The sequence below is a fragment of the Mobula birostris genome, chromosome 28 (assembly GCF_030028105.1).
Source record: "Mobula birostris isolate sMobBir1 chromosome 28, sMobBir1.hap1, whole genome shotgun sequence".
In the NCBI taxonomy this organism is placed as follows: domain Eukaryota; kingdom Metazoa; phylum Chordata; class Chondrichthyes; order Myliobatiformes; family Myliobatidae; genus Mobula; species Mobula birostris.
Window position 1 is genome coordinate 20,225,159 of NC_092397.1, and position 13,291 is coordinate 20,238,449.

The 13,291-nt window shown below is 45.3% G+C and overlaps 1 protein-coding gene across 1 annotated transcript in view; it reads right to left on the reverse strand.

Moving 5' to 3' along the window:
- LOC140189355 (uncharacterized) overlaps positions 1 to 13,291 on the reverse strand; it is a 944,498-nt gene that overhangs the window by 469,843 nt on the left and 461,364 nt on the right. The window lies entirely within an intron of this gene.

Here is a 13,291-nt window from a genome sequence, read left to right on the forward strand (position 1 = left end):
CTTTTACTTTCCCTGCCACAGGGGAACCACCAGTGTTCCTTCGTCTCATTTTGAACTTCAAGAATTCATAGAATCAGGTACAGGCAAAAGTTTCCAAAAAGTGTTAGTGGACTCAGGCTGACTGTCTGAGAACCTCGCTTAAAAACTGCTACGCTCTTGACATTGAAGATCACGGAGATCAGGCCCACAGGCCAAGTGTTGCATGGTGCAAATAGAAGGTGACCACATCGGCTTCCTTTCAGAGTCCAAAGGCGAGCTGGATGGTGCAGGCAGTGGATGTAGGACACTGTTCCTTGTGTACATGGGTGACATCTATATATGGAATACTGAAAAAATAGTCATAAAGTTTAACCATAAGGCATATGTAAATATGAGAGCTATAGTCAAGTGGAAAACTGTGATTGCCAAAGACAGGTTGAGAAGGATATTCCTGATAATGATAAGATTGATCCCAAGAGACTTTGTCAATACTTTAGTTGTAAAAGAAACGTCAAGTGGGAAGCTAATTGTATTTGGAATAACAGTGGGGTATTAAATTATGCAGAGAAGGACACAGCGGATACTCTCAACTCTTATTTTGCTAAAGTGTTCACCTGCAAAGATGCTAGCAATATGCCAGTAAGGGTAGAGAAAAATAAAGTTCCTTAAAGTGACTCTGAGATCTTAGAAAGTGAAAAGGCTGAAGGTTAATAAATCTCAGTGTCAGACAGCATATATCCAAGAATACTTAAATTTGTCTATGATTGAAAACACAAGCACCTCACAAGAATTATACAAAATTCTGTGAAGATTGGTAAAATCCTGAAGGACTTGAAATGGGCTAACATTTTACCGGTATGTAAGAAGGGTGACTGCACTGACCCTTGTAACTATGGAGCAGTAAACTTAACGTGTATTGTGGGTAAGGTATTGGAAATATTAATAAAGAATGAGTTGTAAAAGAAGGGCTTAGACAGATTAGGAGAATGGGCAGGAAAGTGACAAATGAAATATAATGTTAGAGAATGCACAGTCATGTACTTTGGTAGTTGAAATAAATGTGTGAACTATCTTCTGTATGGGGAGTGTGATGAAAGTACACATAGACTAAGATGTTAACTGTCCTGTGCTGGTACCAGTGGGATCAGCAGTTGGTCTGCCACCTGTCTTCAGTAGAAAGAGAGATAAGGAAAACAATGGAGCAGCATTTGGAGATGTTAATGAAGAGGCGGGAGAGCTGTCATGACCGGCTCTCCATGAACTGTTTGAAGTGATGGACAGGCGATACCCCAGCAGGGGGATAAAAAAGGGACAGGATCGCTAAGGCAACACACACACGACACCACGAGGTAACGAGACCCTGGAAGCGGTGCGCCTCCCACAAGTCGGTGGGAGTCTTTGGAGGCCTGGTCGCGGGACCAAGCCAGAGATGCACAGGGTGGAAAGATACGATCAGCAGGAACCTGATGTGTGTCTGCCCTTGCCTGGGTGCTGGGTTCACCGCTGAGGAAAGATCGTATCTGGAAACGGAGGGGTCACAGTCGGTGACCTCAGAAGACATCACAAAGGGCTCGCCGGAAAGTTGACTACGAGGAATATCGAAGGTCTGTGTGGAAGCCGTTTGAATATTCATTCGTTTTTGCTCTCTCTCTCCTTCCCCCCACTGTCCATCGCCATGGCAGTGATTACTGCAAAATGAACCGAACTCAATTGAACTGAACTTTGCGTCACTTTGAAACTGGTCATTTACCCCTAGACGACGATAGAGCTTGATTGATCCTGTTATCCTAATTCTGTGTACATGTGTGTTTATCATTGCTGAACTGTTGCATTTGTTATCCTTTTGATTAGAGTACTGTGTTGCTTGTTTCTTTAATAAAACTTTCTTATTTCCAGTAATCCAGACTCCAACTGAGTGATCCATTTCTGCTGGTTTGGCAACCCAGTTACGGGGTACGTAACATAAGTGGGGTTCTCGTCCGCGATTTTGAACGCTAAATTTGGGACGGAGTAAATTGATTGGGTTAAAATTCCCAAAAGAAAGAAAAGAAAAGAAAAACAGCAGAAATGGAGATTGAGGAATTTCTAAAGGCGCCAACCTTGGAGGCATTAGAGGATGCCAGGAAAGTGGAATTGGCAGCTGTGGCCAAACGGTTGAATCTTGTTAAGTGGAAGTGGACAATGAGGAGAGAGGAGATACACAGAGCTATCGTAGAGCACTATGTATCTAAAGGTGTGTTTCCCCAAGGCGAGCTGGGGGTGGTGTCTATTGAAAAACCTGCTGGAGACACGGTACAGGTGCAGCTTGAAAAACTGAGACTCGAGCATGAGTTCTAGGTACGGCAGTTAGTACACGAAGAGAAGCAGTTAGAAAGGCAGGAAAAAGAGAAACAGAAAGGCAGGAGAAAGAGAAACAGTTAGAAAGGCAAGAGAGAGAGAGAGACAGTTGGAGTGAGAAGAGAGGCAGTTGGAGAAACAGAGGGAAAGGGAATTTGAGCTGGAGAAGTTAAAGATGATGGCAGCACAGGGGCCCATGCCGAACCAAGGTGGAGGGTTCAGAGCGACCCAGGAGGTTAGGCTGGTTCCCCCATTTGACGATACCGATGTGGATCGGTACTTTCTCCATTTCGAAAAAGTTGCTACAAGTCAGGACTGGCCGAGGGATAAGTGGGCTGTTTTGCTTCAGAGTGTACTGAAAGGGAAAGCCCAACAAGCTTACTCTGCTTTGTCCGCGGAAGATGCCCAGAGGTATGAGGTGGTGAAAGAGGCCATCCTCGGGATTTATGAGTTGGTCCCGGAGGCATACCGGCAGAGGTTCCGGAATGCGAGGAAGCAGTGGGACCGCACGTATTTAGAGTTTGCCTGTGAGATGCAGACATATTGTGAGCGTTGGTGCGCTTCGAAAGGGGTAGATGGGGATTATGACAGACTGCTACAGCTGATCCTGATTGAGCAGTTTAAAGGTTGTGTCCCTGAGGGTATGAGACCCTACCTAGATGGGAAAGAGGCAGCCACGTTAGCCGCAACTGCTAAGTTAGCGGATGAGTACGCGTTGACGCATAAAATGTTTTCCCCAAGTAAAGGCTACCAGAAGGGTAGTCAGGACGGCGGGGAGAGTCCGCCAGAAAAGTCAGTAAGTAAGCCGGGAACTAGTGAGAAGGATAAGGTAGACCGGGAGCAGTCTGGTAGGAAGTCTCCTGGGGTCGTCTGTTATAATTGTGGGAAAGTCGGACACTTTGCGTCCAGGTGCTTTGCCCCAAAGAAGGAGACAGGAAAAGGAAAAACGGCGATTTTGACTGGCTGTATCGAGCTGGTAAACGAACCGCTAGGAGAGGAAAGGTCTGCCAAAGTTCAGGAAGGGCGCGAGAGGTTTATCTCGGCCGGATTGGTGTCGGTGGAGGAGGGGTTAAACCCAGTCCCAGTGCGGATCTGGAGAGACACGGGAGCATGTCAGTCATTGATATTGAAGAGTGTATTAGAGTTTAGCTCAGAGACCCAGACTGGGGAGGTCAAGGTAAAAGGTATTGGGGGAGGGACAGAGGCAGTCCCTTTGCACCAGATACACCGACAAATCAACCTGGTCTCTGGACTAGTCACGATCGGGGTGAGGCCCGAATTACCGATGAAAGGCGTGGAAGTCTTGCTCGGTAATTACCTCGCCGGGGGAATCGTGTTCCCAGCCGTGAGATTGACAGGTCAGCCTGCCAGCATTGAGGCCCCGCCCATGGACTCACAGGTTCATCCCGGGACTGCCGAAGTAAATTTAGCTGAGACGTACCAGGAGGAGGTAGAAAGTGAAAAGAAGGAGTGTAGTGAAACAAGGGGTAGTGAGGGAGCTGAGACAGACTTAGCATTAGCCCGGAAGGAATTTGTGCAGGCGCAGGAGCGAGACGAGGGGCTGATGGTTTTGGCGGAGACAGCTCTCTCTGACGCAGAATTAAGAAGGGAGCCAGTAGGCTATTGTGTGGAGGAGGATGTTAAGGAAGAAAGGGAGATCAAGTACCGTACCTGCAGACGAGGAATGGGGGGTGGTGCAAAAGAGTTATGGGAATGAGATTTTTAACCTGGCCCACAAGGTACCCCTCGGTGGACATTTTGAGCTGCTGGAGGAAACAGTTGGTGGAATCATGAAAGAGGTTTACCGGCTGTACAGGAGGAAGGATGTTATTGATTATGGCCGACGCGAACTGAGACGGTCACAGGCTTTTGATATGCTAACAAACCTAGTCGGTGTTAGCGCGGAAATCAATGAAGCAAGGTCCCCCTGATAAGAGAAAAAAACCATTTTCAAAAGATGAGTATGGTATCGACCAGATGGGAGAAGGCTATTGTTTTGGCCAGCTCTGCTGATAAGGTCTCTCCCTTAATCCCTGAACAAAGCGACTCTTTAGGAGGAGTAATTAAATGGCTCGCACACATGTGTTTGATTGTCCCGGGGCGATGCAAAGAACTGGGACGTTGGGTGGTGTTTGTAACGCTAGGTAAGTCTAGTGAGCAATACTCCTATAGAATGAGTAATTCAGTGACGAAAGGGCTGACGAACACAGAAGTGTATATTGGCGATGTAATACGGCTGTCTGAAGCCAACTTGATAGTGAACCTTGAAAAAAATGAGTTCGGCCACACGAAGGTCACTTATCTGGGAATTGTGGTAACACAGGGGCAGCTGGCAGCAATGCAAGCTAAAGTGCGGGCTATCTCTGACATCCCAACCCCGACAGACAAGAGGACCCTCAGAAGGCTCTTGGAGGTGGTGGGGTACTGTAGGAAGTTTTGCAATAACTCTGCGGTTTCTACCCCTCCCCCTCCTACTAAGCCCTTGCGAAAGAAAACTAAGTCGGAATGGGATGACCGTTGTTATTGTGGTCCGGGACGAAACCCAATGAGAGGTTACATTGATCGCAATTCATCAGTGTTTTTGGCCACTATGAAGTTTGCAAAGTTGGAGCCTGGTTTAAGGGATTATTAATAACACATATAAAAGGAACAGAAAATGTGATTGCTAACTGTCTGTCAGGTGTTGACAACTTAAAATTCGCTGTATTAGCCAAATAGCTGATAAAGATGTATATTTGTGTGTATCAAATAATGTATTCATGTTCGTAATTTTTACCCCTGTAAAAATCCTTAAAGGTGAGGGGTGTGACGAAAGTACACATAGACTAAGATGTTAACTGTCCTGTTATGGCACCAGTGGGATCAGCAGTTGGTCTGCCATCTGTCTTCAGGAGAAAGAGAGATAAGGAAAACAATGGAGCAGCATTTGGAGATGTTAATGAAGAGACGGGAGAGCTGTCAAGACCGGCTCCTCTTTGAACCCTGAACTGTTTGAAGTGATGGACAGGCGATACCCCTGCAGGGGGATAAAAAGGGACAGGTTCGCTAAGGCAGGACACACACACGACACCACGAGGTAACGAGACCCTGGAAGCGGTGCGCCTCCCACAAGTCGGTGGGAGTCTTTGGAGGGCTGGTCGCGGGACCAAGCCAGAGACGCACAGGGTGGAAAGATACGATCGGCGGGAACCTGTTATGTGCCCGCCCTTGCCTGGGTGCCGGGTTCACCTCAGAGAAACGATCGTATCTGAAAACGGAGGGGTCACGGTCGGTGACCTCAGAAGACAAAGGGCTCGCCGGGAAGCTGACTGCGAGGAATATCGAAGGTCTGTGTGGAAGCCGTTTGAATATTCATTCGTTTTTGCTCTCTCTCTCCTTCCCCCCACTGTCCATCGTCACGGCAGTGATTACTGTGAACTGAACTGAACTCAACTTTGCGTCACTTTGAAACTGGTCATTTACCCCTAGACGACGATAGAGCTTGATTGATCCTGTTATCCTAATTCTGTGTACATGTGTGTTTATCATTGCTGAACTGTTGCATTTATTATCCTTTTGATTAGAGTACTGTGTTGCTTGTTTCTTTAATAAAACTTCCTTATTTCCAGTAATCCAGACTCCAACTGAGTGATCCATTTCTGCTGGTTTGGCAACCCAGTTACGGGGTACGTAACAGGAGAAAATCCAAAAATCAGAGATGCAAAAGGACTTGGGAATCCTGGTGCAGAACACCCTGAAGTTAACTTGCAGTTTCAATTGGTGGTGAGGAAGGCAAATACTATGTTAGCATTCACTTCAAGACGTCGAAAATACAAAAGTAGGGATGTGAAACGTCCACTGTACCTCTTCCTATTGATGCTGCCTGGCCTGCTGCGTTCACCAGCAATTTTTATGTGTGTTGTTCATTATTTTGCCGAGTGAAATATTTCTCAACTTCTTTTGACATTTGAGGTGCTCATTAAAGACTATTAGATCAGCAACATCACACACAAAATGCTGGAGGAACTTGGATTTCCAGCATTTGCAGATTTTCCCGTGTTTATACAATCTACGCAGTTTTATCTCCTGCATCCATTTATCTGCATATTTTGAGTACTGATTTTATTCCTGTAGCCGGTTTGCCTCTTCCTTTGCAGATTGAAATATTTCTTCTCTATTTCTTTTGTCCTTTGACGAGATTTGAGATGCCCATTAAAGACTGTTACATCACACAAAATGCTGGAGGAATCAGCAGAGTTCATTGTGCTGCCTTGGATTTCCAGCATCGGCAGATTTTTTCGCGTTTGTACATGAGCAACGTGTTCATTTGACCGTTTCCATCCTGATCTTGGTTTCTCTATTGTATCTTTGTCCGAATTTGTGTTTGTATGTTTTGAATTGTATTGCTTTATCAATTACTTCCTTCAGATACATGAGGAGTAAAAATCTTTATGTTACGTCTAGGTCTAAATGTGCAATGCGCAATTTATAGTAATTAATAATAAATAGAATACACAATAGGACAGTCACTATAACATAGAAACACAATTGTACAATTGTTGCGTGTGTGTGTCACCAGGAAGAAGCTGACGGACTGAAGGACAGTTCAAAATGGGAAATTGCAGGGTTCGGTCTCCGTTCAGAGATGAATATTTAGCCAACAAAAAGATGAAATCTGTAAATGTAGCTGCTCCGTGACAAAACCCAGTCTTTGAAATTAAATCTATCGGTTGATTCCCACCAGAGGCTTTGCTGAGGTAATGCCAAAGAGTTTTGATGTATTTGTCACCAATCACTCCAATATTTACACCAGAGACAATGGTATTGAATTGAAGTGTTTTTTCAAGCAACTGTAACTGAGCAAGTTAGTGAGGTGTATAACTGTATCTCGGGAGACAGATCCTCTGTATAAATCAGGGCCGCTTTGAATACATCAGCTGTCTGCCGGAGCTGTGAATACAGGAGCAATCAAAATCACAGATTCGCACTGAAATGGTGTATCCAGTTATCTGGCGGATAGAAGACGTTTACTATCCTTTTATTTCAGCCTTTGGAATTCCCGGTAAGCCACAGTGTCAGCTGCCGTGGGCGGATGTTGAAGTTTAATTCCAATGTTGTGATTGATTCTGTCGCCCGTTTAAACTGTCACATTCCAGTGCCGGTATTCGGCATTTCAGGAATGGAGTGGAAACACCGGGACTATAGATGCTGGGATTTGGATCTGAAACAAACATCTGCAGGAATTCAGCGAATCGGCCAATTTCTGTTGGACTGAATGGGTCAGGCAGCGGTTTGTGATCAACAAGGGGATATCCGTGTCTCTGTGCATTTGGTCTTGTAGGAGCTGCATTGTGTTTATAAGGGTGATTCATCAATTGATTGTCTGCATTTTTACGTGAGCAGTTTTCAGAGTTAGGTGCAACGATAAAGCATTGACTGATAGTAACACTTTAGCAAATGTGAGGAGTTCCGTGTTGTAAGACGAAACTGTAATGGATTTTTAATAAATGTCTACAATATGACTGTATGCAAAGCAGAAAGAAGTCGTTGCTAAGCCAATTAATAAGATGTGGTACTTCATCGTTATCAATGCTGTAAAATGTATTCTATTACACCTACATCTGACTCTGTTACAGATATCTGACTACGGCACCGAGTTTGCTGCTCGACGTTGAACTACTCTCCCCTGTTTTCCTGTGATGGACTCAGCGGGAGGCGTCATGTCTGTCTGTGAGGTTGTGTCAGACTGCGCTGTATCTGTTGCAATTAGTCAATGTTCTGATCTAAAGTCAGTGAAGTGGTAAATGCTGGAATAGGAAACAAACTCGGGGAATGCTGGAAACACTAAGCCCCAAGCAGCTTGTATGGAAAGAGAAACCAGTTAACACCCGTGTCAGGGGTCTCTCTGAGAACAGTTCTGAGGACAGATACTTTAACTGTTTTTCCACATATTCTGTTTTACCTGTATCAGTGTTTGCAGCATTTCCTTTTTTTTGTTCCGTCCTTCCGCTTTTCTGTCGCTGACAGGCATCGCCATGGAAGCTGACGATTGTCTGATGGAAGAATCCCGCCATCAGCGCCTGGATTTATTCATTTCATCCAGACGAGACGCGGATGTAGAAAATGTTCCATCCAGTATTGGCCCTCAGGAGGTAGTTACCCAGTTTTAGATTTACGCTGCCAGTTTGCATTCCGCTCACCAGTAAGGAATCCGTATTCAGATGATATTGAATTTATTTTACTGTGTAAACTCATTCTCTGTCCCGCCGCTCTGCGCCCTCTCTCGACCCTCCCACCGCTAAATGTAACAATAAAGTGGAAATATTACAGGATCCCCTCAAGCTGCAGCATCGGCTTCTGCTCAGTATTTTCTCAACTTGCTGTTCCCTGTCTCTCTTCCAGCGAACTTGGTGGCGATTGTGATCCTGTCCCGGGGAAAGTGTGGTCTCTCCAAATGTGTCACTCGCTACCTGGTGGGAATGGCAGCGGCTGATCTCCTGGTGGTTATCTCTGATCCGCTCCTGAGGATTACTGCTCTGATTTTTTTTCCCCGATCATTCTTGCGAATCACTCCTGTGTGCAGACTTGGTCGATGGTTGATGTCTGCGAGCACTGTGGCCTCAGTCTGGCTGACTGTCGCTTTCACCGTCGATCGATTTGTGGCTATTTGCTGTGAGAAGCTGAAAACAAAATATTGCACCGAGAGAACGGCGGCTGTGGTTATCGGGACAGTGAGTGTGCTGGCCTGTTTGGTGACTGTCCCCTGGGGCTTTGTATCCTGGCCCAGAGAAATAATTGACGGTGTTCCCTGGAATTGTGTCCTTACACCGAGCTTCACAAACTCTCCCTAATGGGCGGCATTTGACATGTTTGACCTCATTTTAACCCCTTGTGTACCAATCTTTCTGATGTTGCTGTTCAATATTCTGACTGTCAGGCGGATTCTAGCGGCCAGTCGAGCCCGCAGGGGGCTCCGGGGACGAAAGAGTGGAGAGAATGACAAGGACCGGGAGATGGAGAACCGACGCAAATCCATCGTTTTGCTTTTCAGCATAACCAGTAGTTTCATATTGTTGTGGGGATCATACGTGGTATTTTCTATCTATAAACGGATTTCAATGAGTTTTGTTTATTCTGTCACAGATCCCCGTTACATCACAGAAAACACATCGGGAATGCTGCAGGTTCTCAGTTCCTGCACCAACACGTGCATTTACGCCCTGACTCAGAGCAAATTCCGAGAGGAACTGAAGAATGCGGTGAAATACCCATTGAATCAGATTTTGAAACTCATGAAACATTAGAAATAAATGCTGTAAAGTTTTACAATTCAGCTGCCTTTATGCTCCCTATTTTATACCCCCACTTGTGGGTAAATGGGAACAATGTGATGAATAGAGTAACAAAACAAACACGAGAAAATCTGCGGATGCTGGAAATACAAAACAACTCACACACACAATCAGATCCTGATGAAGTGTCTCGGCCGGAAACGTCGGATGTTTAACCTTTTCCTCACACAAAATGCTGGAGGATCTCAGCAGGCCAGGCATTATCTATGGAAAAGAGTAAATTGTCGATGTTTCGGGCCGAAACCCTTCATCAGAGTCCTGTCAAGTCTTTTCCATTTTGTGTGTGTTGCCTTCGAATTACAAAATAGCAGTTTACAGCTGATCCCGACGGCATCACTGGCCTCATCATTCCAGAGAAATCCTCTTTGCATCTCATCCTGTTAAATTGAAGCTTGAGGCGAACCTGTTTCCCCTGTTTCCCGGTTCTGACAAAACTGGAGTTTATGGAGTTTATTCTAGTCTGTATCAATCACTCCTGATCTTGGTTCTCTTTCTCACTGCCATCGTGAGTGAGACAGGGAGATAGAGAGAGGGAAGAGGCTGCATTATATTGTCGGATCTGTGTTTCCCCTCCATCACTGAGATTGGCTTGTTTAGTGAATGATAAGTATTATTTTGAATTATGTACTGCTGCTTCTGTAGAATTTTATTCTTTCTGTATTAAAATCGTCCGAGTTCTAACAAAGAGTTTTGTTTCAACACGTGTGCAGGCTCCTTTGCTTGCGAATGCGTAAGTCAATACCATTAACTGAATTTTTAAAAAGTATACAATGAATGAATTTCAAAACAATTTTCATTACAAAGAGACTATTTGAAGGCACATGAATATACAGAGATTGGATGCAAAGAATCACATGCAGCAATCACTTTAGCCGGGGTGGGGGGCGGTAATAAACAGGAGTATCTGTGGAAATGAGTGAGATTGCAGGAAGGTGCGTTACCTCGATCATGTCAGGGACAAGGATGTCTCTCAGAAGGTACAGGCCATTCTGAAAAGGCAGGGTGAACAGCCAGAAGTCGTGATCCTTATTAGAACTAACAACAGAGAGACAAGGTTCTGCAAAGAGTATTTAGGGAGTTAAGAAGTAGGAACGCTGGGGTGGTCATTTCAGGATTTCTTCAGTTACCACAAGCTTGCGAGGAAAGATACGGTAATTTCGTACACTTAAATGAGTGTCTAACAATCTGGTGCTGGGGATGGGGGTGGGGGAATGCATAAGGAACACAGAACATTGGGTTCTCTTGCAGAATAAGTGGGACTAGTGTAAGGAGGATGGGTTACAGTGAAGGGGAACTAATATTCACACAGGGAATCTTGCTGGAGCCACGCTGATGATTTTTATCATGTGCCATGTGGAGCGGGTGTTGGGATCCTGAGCTACAGTTCAGTAAGTAGCATTGAGCGGATGGTAGAGGTGAGGTCAAAGAACCCCCAAAGCAAGTAAAGATGGGGACACATTAATGAGCAAAGTGGCACTGAAAGCCAAAAGTGAGTTTATTTCAGGGCAGAGTGTAGAACAGTGAAAGCAGGTGGACTGAGAGCCTGGATTAGTAATGTCATGGTGATTCATCCATTACAGAGATCTGGATGAGAGAAGGGCAGGACTGATATCTGAACATTCCAGGATTTATATGATTCAAATAGTCCAGAGGGAGCTAAAAGAGGTTGGAGAGCTTATCCGTGTAAGCGGAACAAGTGCTACACATGCCCTTACACTTCCTCCCTTACCACCATTCAGGGCCCCAAACAGTCCTTCCAGGTGAGGCAACACTTCACCTGTGAGTCGGCTGGGGTGATATACTGCATCCGGTGCTCCCGATGTGGCCTTTTATATATTGGCGAGACCCGATGCAGACTGGGAGACCGCTTTGCTGAACATCTACGCTCTGTCCGCCAGAGAAAGCAGGATTTCCCAGTGGCCACACATTTTAATTCCACATCCCATTCCCATTCTGACATGTCCATCCACGGCCTCCTCTACTGTAAAGATGAAGCCACACTCAGGTTGGAGGAACAACATCTTATATTCCGTCTGGGTAGCCTCCAACCTGATGGCATGAACATCGACTTCTCTAACTTCCGCTAAGGCCCCACCTCCCCTCGTATCCCATCTGTTACTCATTTTTATGCACACATTCTTTCTCTCACTCTCCTTTTTCTCCCTCTGTCCCTCTGAATATACCTCTTGCCCATCCTCTGGGAATCCCCCCACCTTGTCTTTCTTCCCGGACCTCCTGTCCCATGATCCTCTCGTATCCCCTTTTGCCAATCACCTGTCCAGCTCTTGGCTCCATCCCTCCCCCTCCTGTCTTCTCTTATCATTTTGGATCTCCCCCTCCCCCTCCAACTTTCAAATCCCTTACTCACTCTTCCTTCAGTTAGTCCTGACGAAGGGTCTCGGCCTGAAACGTCGACTGTGCCTCTTCCTAGAGATGCTGCCTGGCCTGCTGCGTTCACCAGCAACTTTGATGTGTGTTGCTTGAATTTCCAGCATCTGCAGAATTCCTGTTGTTTGGAGAGCTGTACCTCTGAACAGGCAGAACGTCACAAGTTTGAGGTCATCCCAGAGGCTCATCCAGTAAGACAATGTGGGTAGAAATCAGGAATAAGAAAGGTGCAATCACTGTGATGGGATTATACTGTAGACCTTACAATAGCCAGTAAGAGAGAGGAAAAGATGAGTCAGCAGGTTATGGTCTAATGTAAAAACAATAGAGTAGCTGTAGTGGGTGAATAATCTTCCCGAATGACAGGGACTCCTTTACCACCTGAGGCTTGGACGGGGCATTATTTGTGAGGTGTGTTCAGGAAGGTTTCCAGAAAAAGTGTATAGATGGTCCACCAGTGTGGGGGCATATTTGGTATAGTATTGGGGAATAAGCCTGACAAGATGATTGGAGATTCATTGGGGAAAAATAAATAACAATGATAATGCAGAAAGTTTTAAGATGGTTATTGGTAAGGATAAAAATGGACCTGCAACTAGATGAATGTAAGTTTGTTGAAGACATATTATAGAATTGAGCAGGAGTCATAGGGAGTTGTCTGTGAGCTGATGTTACTGGATGGAGATAATGTTAAGTGATAATCTGACATGCGAGCGACACTTACAGTCCAGCCGGTCAGAATTCAGGAGTTCCCTGTGCCTGTGAGGAAGGTAAAGAAGGACAGGGACATTCAGGAACAAAGGTTGATGAGAAATATTGTACATGTTTAAAAATGCAAGAGGAGTCATGTGTAAGGTTGAGGAAGATGAAATTAGACAGGGTCTTGGAGGACCATACCAGAAGCAAGAAACAAGTTACACTGTGAATAAGGAAAGTAAATGGTGACCAGAAAATGACTACACTGAGTTTATGCCTGGAGCCAGAGTTAGCATGCGAGGTAGAAGATGAACACATTGCATTGTTGTTCACTAAGGAGAAAGACATGGAGGACAGCATGATCAGAAAGGGGGTATGGTGATATTCTCTGGCATGTTGATACTAAAGAGGAGGTGCTGTTGGGACGCTCAGACCATTTAGATGGATAAATCCTGTGGGTTATTTAGTCCGTTGGGATATACAGACCACATGCAGGTAAAGATGATGTTTAAACTGCTGGTACCGTACTGTAAGGAAACAGAACGTAACAATATCTGGCG